The following is a 25,662-nucleotide window of genomic DNA, read 5'->3' as shown; positions in this document are numbered from 1 at the left end:
TCAGCCTCCTGAGTAGCTAGGACTGCAGATGTGATCTATCAATCAGCAAGTGTATTTCTGTAAATTTATTTAGTCAGTCAAGAAATACCTCCCTCTTTGAAATATTACTATTGAATCTAAAAGTCTTTCAGAAAGGTTTTAAATATGAACTTCTACAAAATTTTACTATTTTTCTAATTATCTGATTACTATTTTACACGGTTTTGAGACAAACTTTAAAGCTAATGGAAAAAGATATCAAAAGTCAAAACAAACTCCCAAGCCCCAGATTGAGGACAAATCAAAATCCTTTGGTTGTAGAAAGGATATTGAGTTGAACAAGTTAACAGAAGTTCACACAGTCACATAGAATTAAGAATCCAGGCAGCTCAATGTAGTGAACTCAAGATTATCATCACTTTGAGCATGAAGACCAAACATTATTAATAATCCATGTTCCACACATTAAATCTACACAAATGAAAACCAGGCCATCTTCCCTTGTATTCAAGTTTAAAACAAGTCGTGTGACTTTCAAATCACACCATAAAAATTTGTTTTGGACCACATGGAATTCTTTTATTAAACACAGGATCCGCTAGCTCTTCTGAGCACTAACTATAAACTACTTAAACTTTGCTGAAGACAGACATTTTTTTTTTTGGTAACTTAAACTACTGGAGTTGAACTTCTTCAACAATTACTTAACAGAGTCCAAATTCAAATCCCATTCCCACTTTGAAATCAAACTTCTCATTTGCTTTAGTATGCTCTCTCACAGCGAAACCCCCAGGGCTTCCAACGCCAGCTTTCTTTGAATCACAATGCATTCTGATTCACTGCCAACTTTTAGAAGACTTTTCCCCACCCTCGCTGAGGAAGAGAGCAAGAGAGAGTGAGATCTGTCTAAAATGCACATGATAACAATAGCAAGAAGAATCTTTACCAACCATCTTCCATCTTACATTAGGATGTTGCTCATCCAGAAATCACGAGTGAGCAGCTACCCTTGTAGTGCTCAGAAAGGCTGTGGTTCAAACACACGTTCAGAGTCCTTTTCGTTGGGTTGATGTCAGCAGGCACCTCGGTTCTGACCCGAGCTCCCCCAAACCTCTGCACAACGCCGTTACCCCAGCACTCACTGCATGCCCGCCCGAGCTGCGTCCCGGCCTTTCCCCGGTGCGGGATTCGGAGGCTGCGGGGAGGGTGGCGGGGGGGAAGCCGAGTCACCCTCCACCGGGTTAACCCCGAGCCCGGAACCGCCGGCTGGCGGACCGCGGCGCGCTCACGGCCCTCGTCCGATCAGGGGGGCTCCAGAGGTCCACGCTCAGCCTCCAAGTGCTGAGAACCGAGTTGGCCGCCGGGAAAGCCGGTGGCCAGCTGAAAAGCACGTGGAGGAGCTCACGCCGCGGCCGCGGGACCCCGGCTGGCTGCCTTGGCCCCGGGGGGCGGCTCAGCCGGGCTCCGGGTTTTAGTCATTGATCTTTATTTTAGCTGATTGTTATGTTTTCTGTAACAGGGGCACCAAAGTTTGTTCAACAGCCGCTGGGCGTACAGGGGTGGCGGGGGTGGTGTGTGGGGGTGCTCCGCAGGGAATGAAGCTTCTCCTACCACCCCGGCCCGGGCACCAGGAAAGGTGAATGGGGTGCTGGGGGGGGAGATGACGTCACCCCACGGGTCCTTGTTATGCAGATTTGCTTTGCTCTGGGAGCAGGGGGAGGAGCTGGGAGCGGGGAGGGAGGAGGGAGGAAAGGGGAGGGGAGAGGAGGGGGAGGGAGGAGAGGAGGAGGGAGTTTCTCTGAAGCAGAGCCCCTGAACAGGAATTAGGATCCACCGGGAGGAAAGTGCTTGGGGCTGGGGGAGAAACAAAGGCTCTGCCTAAAATGGCCAGTGGGGCTCCCTCAGCCCAGGACAGCCTTGCTCAGGGAGGGCGGCATCCTCCCAGCCCCCCCCTTGTCCCCCCCCCCGCCCCCGTCCCCGCGCCTGCTCTGCCATTCCACACCAAGGGGTCATTCGGGTCCCATCTAAGTGCCCCTCCTGTATGAACATCTACGCAAGGCCACTTTTTCTTTCTTGGAAACTTTTTTTTGCTGATTTTTTTTCTCCCTAAAAATAAATGTAAATGATGGGGGCGGGGGGGGGGACTTTGGTTCACAAGAACAAAAGTGAATGAATGCAGCCAGCCAGCTTTCAAGGAGAGCCTACATGATCATCATTCACAGAAAGTACTTTCAACATCTTATTTTCATTCCCCCCCTTCTCTGTTCTTCTTTTTCCTTTTCCTTCCATTCTTCCTTCCTTCCTTCCCCCCCCCTCTCTCTTTCTTTCTTTCTTTTTCTTTTTCACCTGTATTTTCTTCCCTCCTTCCTTTCTGCCTGGGTAATAGATTCAGTTTTAAAAAAATCACTGGGTAACTTCAAAGGTTCCTGAGCAATTTTTTTCTCCAACCCATATACATGGAATATGTATGACACTTACATGATGGAATTTCACCTCATTTATAAAATAAAAACAATTATACCAGGTAATTCAATCAGTGTCACAAAAGTAAATGTTTTGAAAGCCTGTTAAAGCTGGAAGGTGTCTTTTGTATTGCATCGATGCTATCCACTGTGTTTTGGTATAAAAAAAATAACCAAACAGCCAGATGTTTATAATCCTAGCTTCTCAGGAGGTTGAGAGCTGAGGATTGTGGTTCAAAGCCAGCCCAGGAAAGAAAGTCCATGAGACTCTTATCGCCAATTCACCATGAGAAAACCGGAAATGGTACTGAGGCTCAAGTGGTAGATTGCTAGCCTTGAGGTGAAGAATTCAGGGACAGCACTCAGGCCCAGAGTTCAAACCCCACAACTGACAAGAAAAAAGAAAGAAAGTAACAAGACAAAGTAAGTTCAAGACATTATTTCCCAATATCCTTAACATTCAATGCCTTCTGCTTTCAGAATACTTGACCTCTTGGTAGTATGGGTGGACTATAACAATTACTGTTTCTTTCAAGGTCCCTATACTGTGTTCTGATAAGTTAATATGGTAAAACTTACATAAAGCAGCATTCATAATTAAGGTAAAAGTGTAGCGAGTAGTCAGTCTGCATATACACCTAGAAATGTGGCACTATTAATCCTAAAGGGCAGGAGCCTGTCTTTCTTTGCTTTCTATCTTCAGGAAGTATCTTGTATTCACTCACACAAGGAACACTTAGTTGGTTATCCTCTGTGGTCCAGGTACTGGGACTAAGTATGGTGGTCCCTGATTGATAGCTCCCACCCTACCATTTTTTTGTTGTTGTTATTGATCATGGGGCCTGAACTCTGGGCCTGGGTGCTGTTCCTCAGCTCTTCAGCTCAAGGCTAGATCTCTACCACTTGAGCCAGAGCGCCACTTCTGACTTTTTCTGCTTATGTGGTGCTGAGCAATTGAACCCAGGGCCTCATGCTTGCAAGGCAAGCTCTCTACCACTGAGCCACCTTCCCAGCCATTTAAGTGCCCCATGGAAAGGGAGCAGAATGTTGTTCAAAGCAGATGATTGAAGAAGCAGGCCTTCTCTTTGCAGACTTTCCCTAAGTAGTGACATTTGAAGCTGAATGGTGAGAGGGAACCAGCCAAGCTACAGGCAGAGGACTCCAGAGTATAGTCAGTACTAAAATCCTGAGATGAGAATAAGTACAGGAAGTTCCAGGCATAAAGAAGAACAGTGTGACCACAGCACAGAGGTCACAGGCCAAGAGGCCCATCAAAGCCCCTTAGAGTTAAAGATAAGAATTTGTCAGGCTGGGAATGTGGCTTAGTGTGCTAGCCCAGTTCGATTCCTGGGTTTGACTCCTCAGTACCACAAAAAAACAGAAAAAGCCAGAAGTGGAGCTATGGCTCAAGTGGTACAGTGCCAGCCTTGAGCAAAGCAGCTCAGGGACAGTAGTGCCTAGGCCCTGAGTTCAAGCCTCAGGACTGGCAAAAAATAAAAATAAAAAATGAATAAATATAGGGATCTGCATGATATTTGAAGCACTCTGGGCCTGATTGCTGTCCCTCAGCTCTTCAGATCAAAGCAAGCCCTCTACCACTTGAGCCACAGCGCCACTTCTGGCTTTGTCTGCTTATGTGGTACTGAGGATTCGAACCCAAGGTCTCATGCATTCAAGGCAAGCACTCTACCACTGAGCTACCTTCCCAGCCCCAAGGAGAAGGCTAAGTGGCCTAAGAAATACTAGAAGTCCCTTTTCCTTAGTGAAATGGCTGACTGTTTGAGGAGTGGTGGTCTGCCCCCAGCCTCATGTCCTGAGGAGAATTGCTTCAGGCCTGGGCCTCTATTGGCTCTTTGTCCCCCAAACTTGAGGAGAGAACTCTATCATTCTAACCAAAATAGTAAATGGGAAGTTTCAGAAATAAAATATTCATAAGGTTGAAGCAAATGCTATTACAACATGTTGTTAGGCTCATTCTATTTTGGGATTGGTTACTGGTTTTAATATCTTAGTGTGCCTAATTTATAAAAGCTTTATCAAAGGGATGGGGAGGGATGGAAAGGGGAAACAAAGGAGGAGGCTTGATAAGAAATGTACTGGTTATCTTGCCCATGTAATTGTAACCCCTCTGTATGGTATTTTCACAATAAAAAAAGGAAAAAAAAGCTTTATCAAAAGTATGTACAAACTGGAGACAAATAATATATGTAGGGTTTGATATTCTGTAGTTTTAAGCATATACTAGGCATCTTTAACATACCTTCTGTGGATATTGGGAAGGACTATTGTAGATTGCTGCTTGATTGAACAGTTTTTGTTGGTGTTGGTGTTTACTGGTCTTGGGGATTGAACTGAGTGCTGTATCTGAACTTCTTTTGCTTAAGGCTAGAACACTATCACTTGAGCCACAGCTTCACTTCTGGCTTTTTGGTCATTTATTGGAGATCAGAGTCCCATGGACTTTCCAGTTGGACTTGCTGCAAACTTCTATCCTCACATTGCAGCCTCTGAATAGCTAGATGACAGACACAAGCCATCAGCACCTGGCTGGAACCATTTTAAGTGGAAAATTTGTGGGCATGTCTGCAGGATGAATCACCTTACCAAACTTTCAAGTAACCTGATGATAATTCTGTGTGACAAAATTCAGTTAGAGGTTTGTTTTCATTTTGACACTAATTGGTCATGAGTTACCTGTATTTTCAATAAGATCTCCTGGAAACTGGCAAATTGACTGGGCCTGTCTTACCCCACGATGATAAAGAGTTGGATTTTGTTCTAATAGTTCTTATTTACATTACTAATACGTGAAGAATGTACCATAGAACGGAAGTAGCCCAGAGAAGCACAGTGACAGCTGTTTATATGATTTCACTGTGCACTTCCACTTTGAACCTTGGCAGTGACAGTTGCTTCTAGAAAACCAAAACCAAAAACAAGCAAACAAACAAAAAAAAAAAGGACAAAACTCATGTTTTCTTTTAGAAGCAGGTTGTAATTGAAAGGCTATGATTTAGCATCACAATTTGGCAGTATGAGAGAGAAAGAATTAACCATGACTTGGGATATTAGCTTGAGTATTCAGATAGAAGCAATGTTAACTTGAATACCCTTACTATATGCAGTAGATTTGTAGGGAGTAACAGAGTTTTACTTTGGATACATTAACTTTAAGAAGTCTATGTTAAATGAAGTAAGTCAGGCCTAGCGACAAAAGATGCATGTTTTCTCTTCTCTGTGGAAGCTAGATTTAACTTACAAACTCATAAGTAAATATGTTGGGTGGCATGCAAGTGCATACAAATGTATGAACTGAAATACGAGAGATTCAAGGGAGATCTCAAGTAGTGCAATTCCTTAGAAAGGCAAAATAAATTCAGCAAAATAAAACATCAGGAAGCAGGGACTCGAAAGGGGTGGGACGGGGTAGGAGAAAGGGTTGAACAGATGAAGAGGAGAACAGGGGGAAAACACAGATGAGAAGCCAATGTATATCTAAGAAGAGTGAGGGAAGGGGTGGACTGGGATGGATGGTGAAAATGTTGAAAGGGGTGACATTGATCAAGATATATTGTCTTCAGCAGCTGCTTTGTTAAATGGCAACTCCTTTGTGCAACTACTTAAAGACAATAATAATAAATTAAAAATCCTAATGGACTGGTGAAGTATGGACATTTACTCAAATACTATTATTTACTGAAATAAATATTTTCATTTATAGAGGATGTCTTTTTTCTGAGTGTACTCAATTTATTGCGCACTTACTGAAATGTGTGTTCCAGTGTTATTGAATGCACGCAGTGGATTATTAGTGCAACAATGGGTCTTCAGGCCCAATCCTAAGAATCATCACAGCACTTAGAAGCACTGGAACTTAGAGCCAGAGCCTCCATATGGTTATCGTGGATTGTCATGACTTGACCAAGAGACTTAAAAGTCAAAAACCCCTTTTAAAGAATTGTTCCTAGCCGGGCGCTGGTGGCTCACGCCTGTAATCTTAGCTACTCAGGAGGCTGAGATCTGAGGATCGCGGTTCAAAGCCAGCCCCGGGCAGGAGAGACTGTGAGACTCCTATCTCCAATAAACCACCAGAAAACCAGAAGTGGCGCTGTAGCTCAAGTGGTAGAGCGCTCGCCTTGAGCTGAAGGGCTGAGGGACAACGCCCAGGCCCAGAGTTCAAGCCCCACGACCGACAAAAGAAAAAAAAGAATTGTTCCTTATTAAAACTGATCACGAAGAGAAGCAATTGGGAGAGGATTCCTGAACAGAGAGAGACCTTGCTTAGCATCTGACAAGGGGGAAGCTTTTCAGTGTGTGGGGTCATTGCCAATTCAGTGTGCTTTTGTCTTAGGAGATTTTTTCCCCCTAAGTGTTATACAGAACTTCACTAAGAATTACTTTTATTTGTCTGGTATTAAGTGCTCAAGGAAGCATGGGGTCTGATTCCAGAAGTCAGGTCTGGAAATGGTTGATATAGGCTAGTTTAGTTTTGGTTGGTCTTGGGGCTTGAACTCTGGGCTGGGGTGCTGTTCCTCAGCTCTTCGGCTCAAGGTAAGCACTCTACCACTTGAGCCACAGCACCACTTCAGGTTTTCTGAGTGGTTAATTGGAGATAAGAGTCTCACAGACTTTCCTGCCTGGGCTGGCTTTGAACCACAGCCTCCTGAGGAGCTAGGATTCCAGGCACAGGCCACTGGCACCCAGCAACAGAGAGTTCTTAAGGCACATCATCCAACCAACGTAAGATGGAAAAGTTAAGACCTCTAGTTTAGCTGCTGCTGAAACTCCCATTCAGTCCCTGAATATTATTCAAATTGTTTCTTGGCTAAGACTTTGCATTGAGAACTGAATATATTATGCATGGAGCATGGAAGACCCAACCTTTGATTAATCTTTTCTGTTCAGACTTTCCACCACCATAAAGGTGTGTTTTTCCAGACACAAGCATTCTTGGAAAGAAGAGCACACACATGGTGGAGAGCCAGAGGAACAAGCTCCGTACATGGAAAACATCGCCTTCTCACATCCCCTTCCCCTCTCTGGAACCCAAGATTTGTAATCCTAAATCTGAGTACCTTCTTCCTCCCTGGAAAAAGAAGATAAAATATAAAAAGCATGCACTTCTTCCCTCTGGTGCACAGACAACACATTTTCCAGCATTTTTTCTTTCTTCGTTCTTCCTTGGTGTATGAAACATTTTACCTGGCTGGTGATATGGCTAAGATGTAGAATACTTTGCCTAACACACACAAAGCCCTGAGTTTATCATCAGTGCTTTAAAAAAAAGATATAAACACATAAATCACCATCCTTAAAGGTTTAGGATGAAACATTTAACTGGATTTATTGTGATGGTAGTGTAGTTAATTTAGAGCAGGGTTCCCAAAGTTTCTCATTCCAGATTTAAAAAAAAATTCACCTACCACTTTTTCAATATTTGATTTGTATGTGGGGGGGGGTGTTGGTCATGGGGCTTGAACTCTGGGCCTGGGAATTATCCCTGAGCTCTTCAGCTCAAGGTTCCTGCTCTACCACTTGAACCACAGCACCACTTCTGGTTTTCTGGTGGTTAATTGGAGATGAGTCACACAGACTTTCTTGCTGGGGCTGGCTTTGAACCGTGATCCTCAGATCTCAGCTTCCTGAGTAGCTAGGATTACAGGAGTGAGCCACTGATGCCTGGCTTCAATATTTGATTTTCGTCCACAGAACCAAAAGCTCCATCTAATTTGTTTGGGAGTGCCCACTCAGTTGTGGAAAATGGTCATCTGGAAAGCAGTTGCTTTTCAATCTAGATTTATTTATTCTCTCTAGAATTTATACATCTGGCTAATGCATCAGTTCAGTTTTTAAAAATCTATTGGTGTAAGAGTCTCCAAAAGTCCAGTTCTGAGACCTGAAAGGATTGGGAGGATAGAATGCCTGCTCCCAACATGAACTCTCAGAACGCTCAGAGTTTCCCAAATGGTCAATCTGTCCTGGCTTGAAGGGAATGCACATTCTACACAGGCGTAGGCTATTTCCACACCAAACTTTTGGGAATATGGCAATAGACAAAAATCTGTGCTAATCGTAAGTCATTTGTTGCTTACACCTGCTTCTTGAGATAAAGAGGTTATTTCTCATTTGAGTAAAATTAGACCACATGATCGGTGGCTATGCCTTCAAGGATTGAGATGGTATCTCATTATTGGTGTTTGTGACTTAAGGAAACTGTGACTTTACTTTCTGTGTATGCACCTGTACCCTACTCAATAAATATCTTGTAAAATGGACCTAGGACACCTGAAGCTGGTGGAGGACTTCAGGCTCCTGGTGTCCCAAACCTCAATTGCACAGTCTTGGTGTCTGTCATTGTCTTGTCTCGGTGGCAGAGGATCGCAACATCTGGCGCCCAATGCGGGGCACGAGAGGAAACAGCAGATGAACCAATGACATGGAAAAAGTCATCCATGGAATGCTGAAGAGTTCGTGATCTGGGAATGCGCTAAGACATGGTTCAGGACTTCCAGGATAACAATGGGGTTTGCTCAAAGCAACACGGCCAGATATCTTGACGCAGTGAGTATGTTGCTGACAAAGGCAGAGATAAAAGTAAAGAGAAAAGATATGGAAAAATTGGCCTGGTATATAGCAAAGTATAGTCATTGGTTATCTCCACAGGAGATCCTTTTACATGGCTCAAAGCCAGGGGGATACAATCCCATTAAAAGTTTGGTCTTTATGCAATTTAATCATATTGGTGTTACAGTGTCTTCAAACCCCTCAGCCACCTCAGAGTATGGGTCTGTGTGGGGAAAATCCTGTGCAGGAAAAAGATGTGGCTGAAAATTTGGGGCCCTGTGACAACTTTGATTCTTGTGACAAAAAGCAAAAAAAAAATGAGGTTGGGAATTCTGAATCTTGTGATAATGAATATAAACATGTGTTGGAAGACATTAGATCTGGTAGCAAGGGGAATAAAAAATGTGAATCCCAGGAGGGTGATGAAGAATGAGAAGTCAAACCATTCTCAAACCCTTCAGAGCCCTCCTTTAATGAGTTGAAGTTCCCTGGTCTCTCCAGGAATCTGTTGGGTTCAGCAACAAGGGGACCTGGACGCTTACATTTGATGCAACTTGGTTAGCACTGGTTTGATTACAACCAATCAACGCAGGGGAGGGTGGCAATCCTCAGGAAGGCATTTTCCATGCTGAGCACGAAGCACTGCCTTGTAGGACTATTTGGGAGTTTAAACAGGCCATCACCACCTAGGGGGCCACCTCTGTTTATACTATGGACATTCTCAGGGACTGAGTAGAGGCCGAACATCTCATTCCCCAGGGAGGGAAAACTTGGCCCAAACCTGCCTAGAACCTAGTCAATATCTACAATTGAAAATGTGGTGGAGTGAAGAAGCAGCCAGGGTTTGAAAACTTGACATGCCCAGCCTCCCATAGAAATCCAGGAGGACCAGATGATGGGGGCAAGGGGCGTGGCTGCGAGTATCTGAGCAGACAGGTTTGATGATCAGACAATCAACCAAGTACACACCTGTTGCTTCAGGGCTTGGGGAAAAAAAACAGCACAGACAGGTCAGGCAGCTACTCCTTTTGTAAAAGCTAGGAGGTAGAGCCTTAAGTGGATTTTATAGCCCAGCTGGAGGACAATCTTAATAAAACTGGGCTACAAGCTGAGCTAAGAAACCTATTTCTCCAAATGCTCATTTTTGATAATACCACCACAGAATGCCAGAAGGCTTTACTCCCATTAAGACTGTCAATGGCAGTTTTACTGACTATATTAAGGCCTGCAATGACGTAGACTCCTCTGCCTATAATGCTAACCTACTGGCCACAGCCATCACAAGGCTTAAAGTGAAAAATACAGATGTTTTGGATGTGGAAAATTAGAGCAAATGAAAAAGGAATGTTGTGAAAGCAAAGACTTCTCAAACAGAGGCCCAACCCATTTGGAATGTACCCTAAATATAATAAGGAAGACACTGGGGTAGTCAGTGTCTTTCTAGGTATAATAAAAGTGGCAAGCCTCTTTTCCCTTTGAGAAACGGGCCAGTGGGCGCCCCCTTCAGGGCCCTGGAAACAAGTACCCGAGGCCCAGCAGATGCTGGTCTGGAGTTTCCCACCGCATACACTTCTCAGACTCGGTTGCTGCTACCTCAGGCAGCACAGTGGTGGAACTAAAAACTGTAGCCCCTATGTTTTTGACTCCTGATCAGGGTGTTGTTAAAATACCTACACAGGTTTATGGGCCTGTACCTAAGTGTACAGTAGGATTAATTATAGGAAGAAGTATTGGACTTAAAGGGCTTAAAGTAAGTGTAATTGATAAGGATTGTAATGCACATATTCAGATTATGGCCTCCACACTGTCTCCACTGCATATCGAAGCAGAAATGCAATTCATGAAAGGTTCAGAGGGCTGATAAATATTGGAGCTGATGTAACTGTTATTGCTCAAAATCACCGGCCGGTCAATTGGAAAGGACAATTCAGGTGTCGGGGTAGGGAAGGTCAAAGAGGTGAGGCAGAGTGCCTCCATACTGACCTGTACAGGGCTTGATGGTCAGATGGGACACATAGAACTTTTCATCTTTAATATAGAAGTCAAGCTCTGGGGGAGAGCTCTCATGGCACAATGGGAGACTCAATTTTTTTCTCTACCCTGCCAGGTTTTTCCTGATGGCCACTGATTGACATCCAAAGTCGTTGCCTCTTTAATGGCTCAACCCTTCCCCCCACCCCCACACATATGAGCTGGTCAATGAAAAGAAAAAGAAAAGCCAAAGGAAAATTGGATGCTTTGCACCACTTGTCTCGGGAGCAGCTCAAAGCTGGACACATAGAGCCCTTAGTCCATCTTTGGAATCTTCCAGTATTTGTTATAAAGAAAAAAAATCAGGAAAATGGTGGATGCTTCAAGATCTTAGAGAAATAAATTCTGTTATTCAGTCCATGGGCACTTTATAGCCAGGGCTATGTTCTCCCACAATGATTCTTAGAGACTGGAAAGTTATAGATTTAAAGGATTGTTTTCTTCCATTCTCTTAGCAGAACAGGATAGGGAAAGAACCTGCAAAGCGCTATCAATGGAGGATTCTACCTCAAGGAATGCTTAATAGCCCTACTATAGGTCAATATTGCATAGGAGCTGTTTTGCAACCTGTGCGGGAATCTTTTCCAGATGCCTATATTATCCATTATACAGATGACATATTGTTGGCTCTGCCTAATGAGATCATGCTGGACAAACTCTTCACGATGCTACAGGAGAGGCTGTCAGCTTCAGGACTGTGAATAGCAAAGGAAAAAGTCCAAAAAGCCTCCCCCTACTCTTATCTGGGAACCAAAATAACTGGTAATGCAATTGCCCCACAGAAAATTCAAATCAAAACAGAGGCGTTAAAACTGCTTAATGCCTTTCAAAAATTATTTGGTGATATTAACTGGTTACTCAGGGGTGAGCCTGCTTCTCTTAATCTCCTCACAGACTCACAATATGTGGCCACATGACACTGTCCTTAAAGAAAACTCCCGTTAATGTTCTCTTTACTGAGTTACCAAAGGAGGTTGGGAAGAAGAACCTCCCGCTTTTTGAGAGGTATATCCGGGCTCACTCTCAACTGCCCAACCCTTTATCCCAGGGAAATGATTCTGTTTACCAGCTGATTAATCCTTTACTCATTCAAGCTACAGACTGGCAGAATTTAACACACGCCAGTGCTCGTGCATTACAGACAAAATTTCACTTAACTGGCATTCAGGCTCAGTCTATTATCATAGCCTATCCTACCTGTGCTTCCATTACTCAGCCCTCGTTTTCTCCTGGAACCAACCCAGGAGGTTTAAAATCCCAATGATATCTGGCAAATGGATGTTACTCATTATCACCCTTTGCTCGATTAAACTTTATACACTGACACCTTTATATATTGACACCTTCTCTCGCTGTATGTGGCTATGCCTTTATCGGGAGAAACGTCTAATCATGTCATCACCCATCTTCTTTCCTGCTTCGCTGCTATGGATGTTGCCTTTATTAAAACAGACAATGCCTCTGCCAACACTAGTGCTAAATTGCAAACTTTCCTAAATAAATAGCCAATTAAACATATTACGGTAATCCCTTATAATCCACAAGGTCAAGCAATTGTGGAACGCAATAATTTTACACTCAAGTCCCAATTAAATAAACAAAAAGGAGGGATAGGTTCAGATCCCTGGACCCCCAAAGAACAGATAGCAATGGCATTCTATACCCTTAAGTCTGAAACTTAAAAATTTCCATCCAATACTCCAGCAGCAGATAAACACTGGAATGACCCCAAAAACTTTCAATCTGCCTGCCAACCTATAGGGCGGAAGGATGGCACTGGAAACCTGCAGCTGTCGAAGTATGCGGCAGTGATTATGCTTGTGTGTCCACAGGTTCAGCGGACAGCTGGCTACCAGCCCAGACACGAAAGCCCAGAAATGAAGAGGAAATCATCCAACATGGAGGAACCTCTGGAAGAATCCTTCAAGAAGATGAAGATAACTCTAGGCACAGGGAGAGCAGTGGGAATCAGAACAGCGCCTTTTCCCTCCCTGGGGCAGATGAAGACGCTTTCCCAAGAAGCTGAGAGACACTTAAAGGATAAGGAACAGCAGATTAATGCGATGTCTGTGTTTGTGGTGATGACTGCACTTATTCATACTGCTAGTGCCTCTTGCTCAGTACAAGCCTATGTTTCGGGGGTTCCTAAACTGGGTAAACCGTTGTTCTTAAATTGTACTGTGATATGTAACAACTCAGAAATAGGACCTGTCCATTGGTATAAAGATGGAGTTAAAATATTTAGTCAGAAAAGGCTTGAGGGGCCCTGGTTTAACATCTCTGATCAGTCTAAGAGAGGCAATATCCAATTTGGTATAGTTAAATTTATGGCCTCCCCTGAGGATGAAGGAACATATAATTGTTCCAAAATACAGAAAGGCTACCCACAAGATAGTGTTCTTATAGGGAAAAACGTCACTGTACATTTGGCCCCGGAGTCAGAACTTACCAGTTCTCCAAACTTATGGCTTCAATTGGCCGTTAAGACCATGAATAAAACCTCCTTTTGCATCAAGGAAGGCACTTCTGTGCAAAATGTGCTAACACAGAATTTAGTAGGGCTTGCTGTCAGTTTGGAAGGGTACACAAATATAACTCAGGATGAAATTACTGACCAAGAAGAGGAGATCTTAGAGAATGAATTAACTTTGGACCCTGCGTTTATAGTCCATCATGAATGTTTATGCTTCAACTGTGTAGATGACCTTAGTAACTGCTCATCTCTGACAAGACTTAGTTTGTCTAGGGGGAAAAGACTTGGCATTGGCTGGTCTTTCTTTTGTGGAGGAAAGGCATATCGTGCTCTAAAGAAAAATTACTCAGGACTCTGCTATGTTGGGAGAGTGGTGCCTCTGTTACTTAGTAATTTGGTCCATCAGAATATGGAACTTATAAGGCGTGATCTCCCCCCAAATTGTGATGACCACCTTGTGCTTTTAAACGCTGCTGATATGGCGGTGGCTGCAGCTTTTGTTCTACCTGTCCCTGGACTTGTAGTAGATATCCAAAGGGAGCTCAGCAGGCTGGCTTGCATTTTCAACCAAGTGACAAATGCCACAGCTATAATTTTGGGAGAAATAAATCAGGAGATGAAGGCGTTGAAAACAGGAATTTTACAAAATCGAGCTGCCATAGATTATTTGCTGTTGAAAAATGATTTAGGATGTGAACAATTTGAAGGATTATGCTGCTTTAATATAACCAACAATGCTCAAAAGATTCAGAACCAGCTAGACCAGCTCAAACAGGAGCTGAAAAAGTTAAAGTTCAGTGATCAACGGGGACGTCCAGAATGGTTTTTCAGGTTTTTGCCTTTTCTGGGCCCAATAGCCTCTATTTTAGGGATTATTCTGCTAGCTCCTTGCCTATTTCAATGTTTATCTTCTAGCATCCAGCGTATGCTGGTTCAAACAGAAATGAAAGTGATACTTTCTGAAATAATAGAAAAGGGGGATAGAATGCCTCCTCCCAACATGAACTCTCAGAACGCTCAGAGTTTCCCAAATGGTCAATCGGTCCTGGCTTGAAGGGAATGCACATTCTACACAGGCGTAGGCTATTTCCACACCAAACTTTCTGGGAATATGGCAATAGACAAAAATCTATGCTAACCGTAAGTCATTTGCTGCTTACACCTGCTTCTTGAGATAAAGAGGTTATTTCTCACTTGAGTAAAATTAGACCACGTGATTGGTGCTTGTGACTTCAAGGGTTGAGATGGTATCACATTATTGGTGTTTGTGACTTAAGGAAACTGTGACTTTACTTTCTGTGTATGCACCTGTACCCTACTCAATAAATATCTTGTAAAATGGACCCAGGACACCTGAAGCTGGCAAAAGACTTCAGGCCCCTGGTGTCCCAAGCTTCAATTGCACGGTCTGGTGTCCATCATTGTCTTGTGGGGCCGTGGGTGGTGACATATTGGCATGAGGGCTCAGACCTATAATCCAAACACTACAGGAGGCAGAGATAGGAGGATCACAGTCTGAGGTCAGCCCCAGGAAAAAATAGTGTAAACCTTTCTTGAAATATTACTAGCAAAAAGGAATGGTGCTGTGATTCAAATGATAGCACACTTGCTTAGCAAGTATGAGGCCCTAAGTTCTGCTGATAAAAACAAACCTATTGGAAACTGTGTTTGCTGATCTAAAGCTCAGGATTTGTCAATTGCTTGGCACTCCAACTGCTTGGATTACAACTGTCCTAACAGATTGGAAAGCATAAACAATGTCACTGAGGAAGCATTAGTTAGTCACTATCTATAGTTGTCATGCGTGTAGGGTTTGAGGCTTTACTCACTGACTGAAAATGAGTCCCTCAAAGTGTCATTTTAGCTAGATTGGTTGTTGTTTTCTGATGATTTTCATTGTGAGTTTGTTCATAGCTCTTGTCTATTTTCTTTGGGCTCTCTGATTAACAGTAAAAAATAGGACTGAATTTTTATTGGCATATATTTACTGTGTCACTCACAATCAACTTAAAAAAATTCTGAGACTGTTCTCAAGCTAGATAACTGATGATTTCACCCATTGGCTGACGCTCTACCCGCTGAGCCACGCCTCCAACTCTGGTGATAAACTTTTTAATTTAAAATATTATAAAGTAAACCTCTTCTAGGTTTTCTAAACTAAGTAAATTTTGTAGCTGGATGTCACTAAGGAGGACACAAAGTTGATGTGACAAACATGTGTTTGGTAGACAGGTACAGATTCATTTTTTCACAGTTAAACTGGTTTGTTTTATGCAATTGTTGGGAAAGAAAGCTATTCTGTAGATCATTCCAATAACTCAGTCTGCATTGTGTTTAATCTCTTATTCTTTTCATGATATAAAGCATCCTGTCATCTTTCTAATTTAGTAACTTCTTTTAAATTTAGGAGGCAGTACAGTAATAAATTTATGACCTCAGCAAAGATTACTGTGGTAATTTTTCTTCCAAAGGATACTTATAGTTATCATTTATTTTACTTCACATAAAACTTTATGTGGCTAAAATGATAATACTTTTTTGGAGAAAACAAGTCATTATTTTCCAACTATATGTCTTAAAATTGTGTTTTACTCCTCTAATAGAATTTTTTTTTATTACAGAGGACTTATCTGTCCTTTGGAGTCTTAAAAGGTAAATGTTACATTTTTCCCCTAACATAAGCCAAAACAGGCACTTTCTGAAATAGCAAAAACCAGATCAAGCCAGAAGAAAATGACCTAAAATATCATCAGTGGTTTCCTATGTTTACAAATAAATTATCTGTACTATCCATATGTCTGATTGTGATAATAGCCATTACTATAAAGGACCTAACTTCTTGCAACTGATCTAGAATGCCATCTTTAAAATATATTAACTTGCTATAATTAATGTAGTCTATCTCCAAATATTCTGTTGGTTCTGTTGATCAGGCTACTCTTCCACAAATACCATACTGTTACACAAATGGCAGCTTTTTAAAGTATAAGAACCTTCGAAGTTGTTATACTTTATACTGGTAGCTCATGCCTGTAATCCTAGCAACTCAGGAGACTGAGATCTGGAGGATCTCATTTTGAAGGCAGCAGAAGAAGAAAAGTTAGAGATTCTATCTCTGAATTAACTAGCAGAAAGCCAGACTAGAGATATGGCTCAAGTAGTAGAATGCCAGCTGAGAAACAATTCAAGCAAGTAAGCCAAAGAAGCTCAAGGACCTGAGTTCAAACTCTGGTGTTACGTTTTTGTTTCTGGTGGGACAGTTTTCTACTGCTTTTTGCACTATTCTTTCTTGCACACATACACTACTGTCTATCTATAGTGAACATGTAAGTATAGGCATTTCATTTGGTGCCTACACTGAATTTCATATTTTGATTAGGATCACATTAAAATTTTAGTAAGCTCTAGGGAGAGTTGACATTTTGTAATGTTGATTCCTCTTATCCAAGGACTTGTTTCCATTGCTTGCTTACACTTTTTTAGGTCTGTGACTAGGACTCAAATTCGGTACCTAATGCTTTTGCTCATTGGCTAATGCTCTACCAACTGTACCATAGTTCCAATTCCTCTTTCTCTCTTTCTTAAAATGTAGATCTTTCATGTTCTTAAATTTATTTAACCTATTTCATGTTATTTTGTCACTTGGAAACAGGAAAATGACTGAATTTTCAATACTGATTCTATGTAGTTTTGTACCTTACCATATCTTACTGATTTTTCCAAGTGTCTGTGGTTGCTTTTAAATTTTCTTGAGTCTACCTACTTTAAATACAAAAATACATATCTTCAAATACCAAGAGTTTACTTTTCTGATTCTTTGCCTTGTTTTAAAAATTTCTGAATTTGACAAAATAGAAATTGTGATTCAGTGGAGCTTACATTGTTTTCTTCCATGTTTCATACATTAAGTGGGCACAAGAAATGATAACTTAGAGACATTATATACCTTTCCTTGTATGATAACTATCTCAGTTATTCTTTTATTCTGTATAAATAGAAACCAAGAATCAGAAACATTAGCCTAGCCAAGGCCACAGACCAGTAAGTAGTAACAGTTAAAATTTAAATTCATGGCTTCTGGAATCAAAATGAATTGCAGGACACTAAGAAGATGACTAAGTTATAGATTTTTAGAGAGTCTGGTATTCTATAGCAAGAATAACACAGAAAAGAAGCTGTGGAACTCATAAAGCATTTGTACATTTTAATGATCGAGCTGGGCACCAGTGGCTCACAACATTTAATCCTAACTACTCAGGAGACTGAGATCTGAGAATTTCAGTTCAATGCAAAGCTAGGCAGGGAAGTCTGTGAAAAATCTTCTCTACAATGAACCAGCAAAAATTTGGAAGTGATGTGTGGCTCAAGTGGTAGAATTCCAGTCTTGAGTAGAAAAAGCTAAGGGATGGTGAGATAGATAGATAGATATAGATAAATAGATAGATAGATATAGATATTTGATAGGATAGAGATAGAGATGATATTTCAGATCAGTTGGAAGATGTTGGACCTTATTGGCTACTCTCATTGTTCTCTGGAACCAGTCATGATACCTCATCAATCTTCCTTAGCATATCTATATCTATATCTAGATACATACATATATAGCTATATACAGAGAGAGATTATTTTACTAATGAAGAGGGTGCTAACTGCAGGCCACAACACATTTGTAAAATACAATTATCTTTTTTCTTTCTCCTGGTGCTTGAATTCAGGGTGCTGTCTCTGAGCTTCTTTTGCTCAAGGCAAGAGCTCTACCACTGAGGCAAAGTGCCACTTCTGGATTTTTCTGAGCAGTTTATAAGAGATAGAAGTCTCATGGACTTTCTTGTCTGGGCTGTCTTTGAACTGTGGTCCTCAGATCTAAGCCTCTTGAGTAGCTAGGATTATAAGCATAAGCCACCAACGCCTGGCTTATTTTTCTGAGTCTTTTATCCTTTCTGGTGTTTAATAATTTCTATTGTGTGCTCCATATGTTCCAGCAGATGACAGAAAGTCTTGATTAATTCTGGATGGATCTGTCATTATGTTTCCCTTAGTAAATTAAATGACTCTTTTTTCAAGTCAGAGTTAGGGTTAGGGCTAGGGTTAGCTACTCAGAAGACTGAGATCTGAGGATCCTGGTCAAAGCCAGCCTAGGCAGGAAAGTCTGTGAGACTCTTATCTACATGAACCATTAAAAAGGCAGGAGTGGAGGTGTGGCTCAAGTACGAGAGCCACCAGCCTTGAGTAGAAAAAGCTAAAAGAGAACACAAGGCCTGAGTTCCATCCCCAGTACTAGCACCAAATAAATAAATACAGAGCAATTCTAGATTGTGGCTGATCACTGCCCCGTAGGCCAAAGCCACAATTGTACAGACAGGGAACGGACAGGGACATGTCAGCCCGCACCCCCACCCCCTCTTCATACCAACCTAAAGAAGCAACAGTAAATAAGGACTTGAAAGCTTTCCTTCCACTCAAGCCCCCTGTTCCTACAGCCTTGGACACACAGGTTAAGAAATTTCTCTTGGGACACTGATTTGTATTTTTTTTTTAAAAAGAACATATACTTGGAAGCTCTGCTGTGATATTATATGATGATGTCATTATTTATGTAGTCCCTTCTGAGCCTATAAAACTGAAGGCTTTACAACCTGTATTTACAATGGCAGATTTAAACAGCACTGCCCTATCATTTAAACACACACACACAAATAATTCTCTAAGTCTCAGACCACTTTTTGATGTAACTGTGTTTTCTTTAGCTAGATATTCTTGGAACAACCTTAGGGAAGCTTAAGATTAAAATCACAAGTCATGCAGCTCAGATGGGGAATAAAGTACACACTCTGAAGGTGATGTCATGCACTCAGAATTACACATGTTAAGGTCAAGTTCACATGAAATATGGACTTAATGGAATATAGCTTTTAGACAAGGAACATTCTTTACCCAATCTTTTTTTTCCCCCCGTCGGTCATGGGGCTTGAACTCTGGGCTTGGGCACTATTCCTGTGCTCTTCAGCTCAAGGCCAGCTCTCTACCGCTTGAGCCACAGTGCCAATTCCAGTTCTTTAATGCTTTATTAGAGATAAGAGTCTCACAGACTTTCCTGCTCAGGCTGGCTTTGAACCGTGATCCTCAGATCTCAGCCTTCTGAGTAGCTAGGATTACAGGCGTGAGCCACTGGGCCCCCGACGTCTTTATCCAATCTTAAGTGATGTAATGAAAGACATATTGATCTTTATTATTAAAAATGCTAATTGAGTGGGGCCCCACGTATTCATGCCTGTAATTTTAGCTTCTTAGGAGGCTGAGTTGTAAAGATCATAACTCAAAGCCAGCCTGGACAGAAAAGTTTGTGAGCCTCTTAACTCCACTTAACCATCAAAAAGTCAAAAGTGGAGCTTTGGCTCAAGTTCTAGAGCATCAGTTTTGAGTGAAAGAGCTAAAGGATAGCTCCCAGGTCCTGAGTTCAAGCACTTCATTGCCAGCACACGTGCACGCACGTGTGTGTGTGTGCACGCACACACACACACGCTAATTAAACAGTACATTTCTTCATACTATTTTCTTTTTTGATTTGGAGACTATGGTTATTTGCAAAAGTCAGTATGTAAAACATAATGGCCATAAATAATAATTATAATCTGCTGCCTTACAATAAAGGAAGCCCAGAAAAATACACTGGCCATTTAAACTCCTGAGTGTGTCCATCTTTTATTTCAGATCAACTGAACAACCCTTGTAAAATGAGAAGTAAGGGGCTGGGAAGGTATCTCAGTGGTAGAGCGCTTGCCTTGCATGCTCAAGGCCCTGGGTTTGATTCCTCAGCCCCACATAAGCAAAAAGAAAAAAGCCGGAAGTGGCGCTGTGGCTCAAGTGGTAGAGCGCTAGGCTTGAGCTGAAGAGCTGAGGGACAGCGCCCAGGCCCAGAGTTCAGGCCCCATGACCGAACCAAAAAAAAAATAAAATAAAATGAGAAGTAATTTCTGCAGCTCTTCTTTTTACTCTTAAAAATAAAGTCCCTGTAGCAAAGCAAGGATGATTTGAGGGGCTCTATTTACCTCCCCTCTTAAACATCATCACCCTGGCTGCATAGTTACCCAAAGAAACTGCAACCTAAATTACACACACTTCAAACTCAGTTTCAAAGCAAGTCCCCGGGCTCTTCATCCAGGACCTTGCTATTCTGAAACTTCTGGCCTTCACCGGTTAGAGACAGCAGGGGCCCCAATTTCTCTTCACTTTTATCTTCATCGACAATCACCATCCTTCATTTTCAGGTGTTGTGTCATAGTCTGGACTATGGAAGGTTCTGGTGCCAAGGAAGCCGACACACACATAAAGAACACATTTGCAAGAGGTACACGTTGGCCCACACTTGTGGTCTAGTTGAGCTTCTGGGGTGGGGGGCTGTGGGTCTCCATGAAGACAAGGCCTGATCCCAGAGCTCAAGGCCTGGCACTCCTGGTTTCCATCTGACAAGGTTAGATAATTTCTCAGCACTCGTGTACCTGGACCTCTGTTTTCTTAACTTTAACCATTTTTTTCACCCCAGAGGAAGCAAGAAAGTGAGACTTCCTTCTGAATGAATGAGGTCAGGTCTGAACCAGGCCATGTTGGCCACGTGGTGGATGGTAGGATCTGGCATCTTGTCTTCATGCTGGGGGAAAGGGAACGCCCCCTTTTCCCAACTGATGGGCGTGCCTAGCTTCCTGGAATCAGGGATTCTGGCTGATAGGCTACTGAACCTGTCAGTCCCAGCCTGGGACTGGGAGTTTTCTGTGGGCCTGCCCACTACGCTGACCCTATTTAGGCCCTAACCGGCGCAGGCGCCATGACACCACACCACGTGTGTGACTCCAAAATTTTGTCCTGGGTCCTGACTCGTCTCCAGGTCATCATGGAGTCCCAATTCAGCTCTGAGTTGGATTGTTGGTGTTGCTTTTGTTCCTTCTACCCCCTCTGGCCTGTTTCCTAGCTGTGTTCTGTGCATTTGGGGGCTGCAGGCCTTTGTAACCATGGGCCTCATGTGGCATGCTAACTGTGTAATAAAGACTCCAGTATTCCATCTTCCAACGTGTGGTTTCTTGGATAATTCACCTTACAATACTAGTAGAGCAGGAGGAGTAGACAGAGGAGTTTGGATGCTGCTGGTGTCATGGGGAAAACCCCTTGCTCTGAGCACACTACTTTGCCCTCCCACCACTAAATCCAAAAACCCCCATGGGGGACAAGCTGAGAGAGCCTCCAAGCATGAAAGCAGGCTGGCTCATCCCCAGCTTCGCGTCCTTCTTTTGCTGAAGAGATGCAAGCACGTGCTGCCTAAGGCGAAGTTCTTGGCTTGGAGTTTTGCTCCCATGAAGGCCTTTGCTGGAGAATGAGAAGGGAGGGCAAAGAGGCAAATGGAGGATGGGGAGCCTTCTGCAGAGGGCTTCTCCCACGTGTGCTCAGAACTGCAGCTGCTTTCCTGGCTGAGCCCAGGGCTCCCAGCCCTGAGGCCCACCTCCGAGGATGGGAGGGGGCAGCAGCCAGGAGCACCAGCAGGGAGCCCTGAGCCAGGGCTGCAGGACTGCATGGGGACTTCTTAAGGATGCCCGAGGTCAGCAACCTGCCAACTCCTATAACTAGATCTAATGATGACCGCCTAGTTCAAAAAAGAGGATTTAACCCAAAGCCGATTTAGCAGAGTACCTTTCTAGACGGCAGGGATCCCTAGGCGGGACTTTGGAGGCTCCCCTCCCCCCCCCCATTCCTCACATCCAAGAACTCAGATGCACCAGCATAAGCCATGAGGATCGTCCCTGGGTTGTTCTATTTATAATGAAGTGTCTGCCAGAGCGCGCCCACATCACACACTGTAGCTCTCAGAGCTGTGCAGGGAAAAATCACTGACATTAAAACCCCCTCAAATTCTCATCTAACATGTAAATGTTTCAGGACACAGACTGATGATCGAAGAATCGCAAAGCTCATTAAGGTAATTTTTTATTTACTTCTTTTCTGGTGGATTCTGAGTCTTGAACTTGGTCTGAGCACTGTCCCTGAGCTCTTCTTTTGCTCAAGACTAGCACTTACTCTACTGCTTTGAGCCACTGTTCCACTTCTGTTCTTGTTTTTTTTTTTTTTTCCTGGAGGTTAATTGAAGAAAAGAGTCTCACAGACTTTCCTGCCCAGGCTGGCTTCGAACTGCGATTCTCAGGTCTCAGCATCCTGAGTAGTTAGGATTACAGGCATGAGCCACCAGCGCTTGGCTCATTAAGGTAAATTTCCAAAACACATTTTGACTTTGACCTAATTTCTAGATATCAGTTTTACTCAGGAGAGAATATTTTTGTAGTTGTTTTAATAGTATTAAAAATCAGCTCCAAAAAGGGATTGAATTTGCTCTTCTAGCATTGATGAACATGAAGTTGGTAAACAAATACATTTGGGACATCTGTCTAATAAATATAAATGATCTGTATTGAACAGGTGCAGTAGCCCATGCTTATAATCCCAGCTACATAGGAAATGGAAATAGGAGGATCTCTCCCTATTCAAGGTCGGCGTGTCGGTGGCAACAACAAAGTGAGACCTTATTCTAGACAAAATTATGAGGTTCAATCTGAAAACTAAAGTAAAATGAGTGGGAACTGTGGCTCCGGCTCCAGTGGTAGAGTGCTTGCAAGTGCATGAATTCAAATTCAAACTCTGGTATCTCTCTCTCTCTCTCTCTCTCTCTCTCTCTCTCTCTCTCTCACACACACACACACACACACACACACAGGAAAAAAGACAAACTCCCTATAATCTATAAAGCTATCATGTTAGTATTTTCAGTTACTCTTACAAAATACAAAATTAGGAAAACAAGAAAACAAAAGAGACAGAGGAGCTAAGTAGTCACTCAATCAGCACATACCACTGTTAAATCAACTCGAAGTAAACTAGGACCTTTAGCTTAGGTAGGAAATTGTAGAAAAGACATTATCTTATTCTAAAGCAGTTTACATAGTGATCAAAAGCAATTCACCCAAGTCTTCTTTAAAAGCATTTCATTTTAGATATTATTTATTTATCTACCTATTTAATTAATTTATTTTTGTGTTTCTGAAGATCAAGCCCAGAGCTACGTAATTATTCTGCCACTGAGACACATTCCTGTCCCCATTTCAGATCACTTAAAAAGTCATTATCAGTTGGATGCCGATGCTCATGCCTGTAATCCTAGCTACTGAGGAGGCTGAGATCTGAAAAGCATGATTGAAAGCCAGCCCATCAAGAAAGTTCATGAAACTCTTATCTCCAATTAGCTACCCAAAAGCAGGAAGTGGAGCTGTGGCTCAAGTGGAAGAGTGATAGTTTGGGCATAAAAGCTCGAGGACAGTGCCCAAGTTTAAGGCTCCAGAAGTAGCACAAGCGCCGGTGCACACACATACACAGACACAGACACACACACACACACACACACAGAGTAATATCGAACAAGTTGTTACATTTTTTACCCTTGACCACATTCCAACATAGTATCTAATCAGATGATGGTCTGGTATGTATGATATGTATATACATACATATATATGTATATATGTATGATATGTGTATACTATATGCAATATCGCTCCTCAACAGTAGCGAGATTTGAATTCAGGTCATCATGCTTGCTTGCCTTCCTTTAGCTGGCATTCTGCTACTTGAGTCTCATTTCCAACCTGGCTTTTTGCTGGTTATTTTGGAGGTGGAGTCTCTTGTACTTTTTCTGTCTGGGCTGGCTCTGTACTGTGATCCTCAGATCTTAACCTCCTGAGTAGTTAGCATTACATACAGGCGTGAGCCACTGGTGCCTGGTTGATATATGTAATTTATATTGTCATTTTTTTTTTTTTTGCTGGCTCTGTTGTTTGAGGTTGGAGAGTTCTTAAATACTCACAGGCAGGATTTATTCTTACTGGGTACCCCAACGTGTCAGCCCTGGTGATCTATTTGCTCAAACACAAGGCCTGTAAGCCTTAGCTTCCAGGAGCTTCTGAGTAACTCAAAGCAGACATAAATTTGGAATACAGCCTCTAATGCCAGCCTCTGGCCACATTCCTATTTCTGTTTCTTCTAGGATGTTCCAAACCCAATAAGTAAATCTTCCAACAAGAAGCAAATCCTTTACAAATACAACCTGCTCAGTTTCATTCTTCCATTTAGTCTTTGTATTGGTTATTTGCTTTTTTTCCTACTTGGTCCAAGATGGGACTTGAACTCTCTAAGTGACACTTTCAGCTCATTGGCAGGTTCCCTACCACCTGAGCCACACCTCCAACCCACTTTACTCTTAATATCATAGCTTTTCTAGTCTATAAAGTAATCTAAAAACAAAAACAAAAAACCTATCCCCCCACCTCTTTTTCCCCTTTCCTTCTCCCCCTCCCCCACTCTCTCTTCTTTGCCCTGAGTTCTTTTGCTCAAGGCTAGTGCTCCACACCACAGCACCACTTCCAGTTTTCTGGCATTTAACTGGAGATAAGAGTTTCACAGACTTTGTTGCCCAGGCTGGCTTCAAATCTCGATCCTCAGATCTTCAGCCTCCTGAGTAGTTAGGATCACAGGCATGACCCACCAGTGTCTGGATCCTTTTTTTTTTTTAGTAACAAAGTAGATAATAAAGCCAGAATATATAAAGCTTTTCCCCAGGCCCTGTCAGTTTGCCAGCCCTCATCACGGATGCTAACAAGCTTGCTAAAGCAAAACGTTTGATTCAATGTCATTGGTTTTAAAGACTGAAAGTCGCAGTAAGGGAAAGGAGAAATGAATTGAAAAGGTCTACAGAATAGTTCAGTAGCAAACCTCCGAGCCTTTTGAACTTGGGGTGGGCATTTCCTATATGGTAATTTCTGGGTTGAGGAAACAGAATACCTGGAAGAACAGATGGAGAGACTCCAACTATTTTAGCTTCTTTTGTTTTTGTGAGTTTTTTTTAAAGCATTTTAACAGGTATCCATTCTTTAGAAAGTTAAATAAGTAGTAATTTATACACAACCATATATGATTTTTACACTGAAATCAAGGATGAATGGCATTCTCTTACAATAGTCAAGTTCAAGAACTTGATTATCATTCGTTTTTTTTGTTTTGTTTTTTGGTCAGTCGTGGTGCTTGAACTCTGGGCTTGGGCACTGTCCCTGTGCTCTTTAG

At 42.4% G+C, this 25,662-nt stretch overlaps 1 protein-coding gene across 1 annotated transcript in view; it reads right to left on the bottom strand.

Annotated features, from left to right (window-relative positions):
• The window catches only part of Filip1 (filamin A interacting protein 1), a 61,525-nt gene that overhangs the window by 20,488 nt on the left and 15,375 nt on the right, over positions 1-25,662 (bottom strand). The window lies entirely within an intron of this gene.

Source organism: Dipodomys ordii, unplaced genomic scaffold (assembly GCF_000151885.1).
Source record: "Dipodomys ordii isolate 6190 unplaced genomic scaffold, Dord_2.0 Scaffold182, whole genome shotgun sequence".
Classification (NCBI taxonomy): Eukaryota; Metazoa; Chordata; class Mammalia; order Rodentia; family Heteromyidae; genus Dipodomys; species Dipodomys ordii.
The sequence above is the reverse complement of the archived record's forward strand: the minus strand, read 5'-3'. Positions and strand labels throughout refer to the sequence as shown.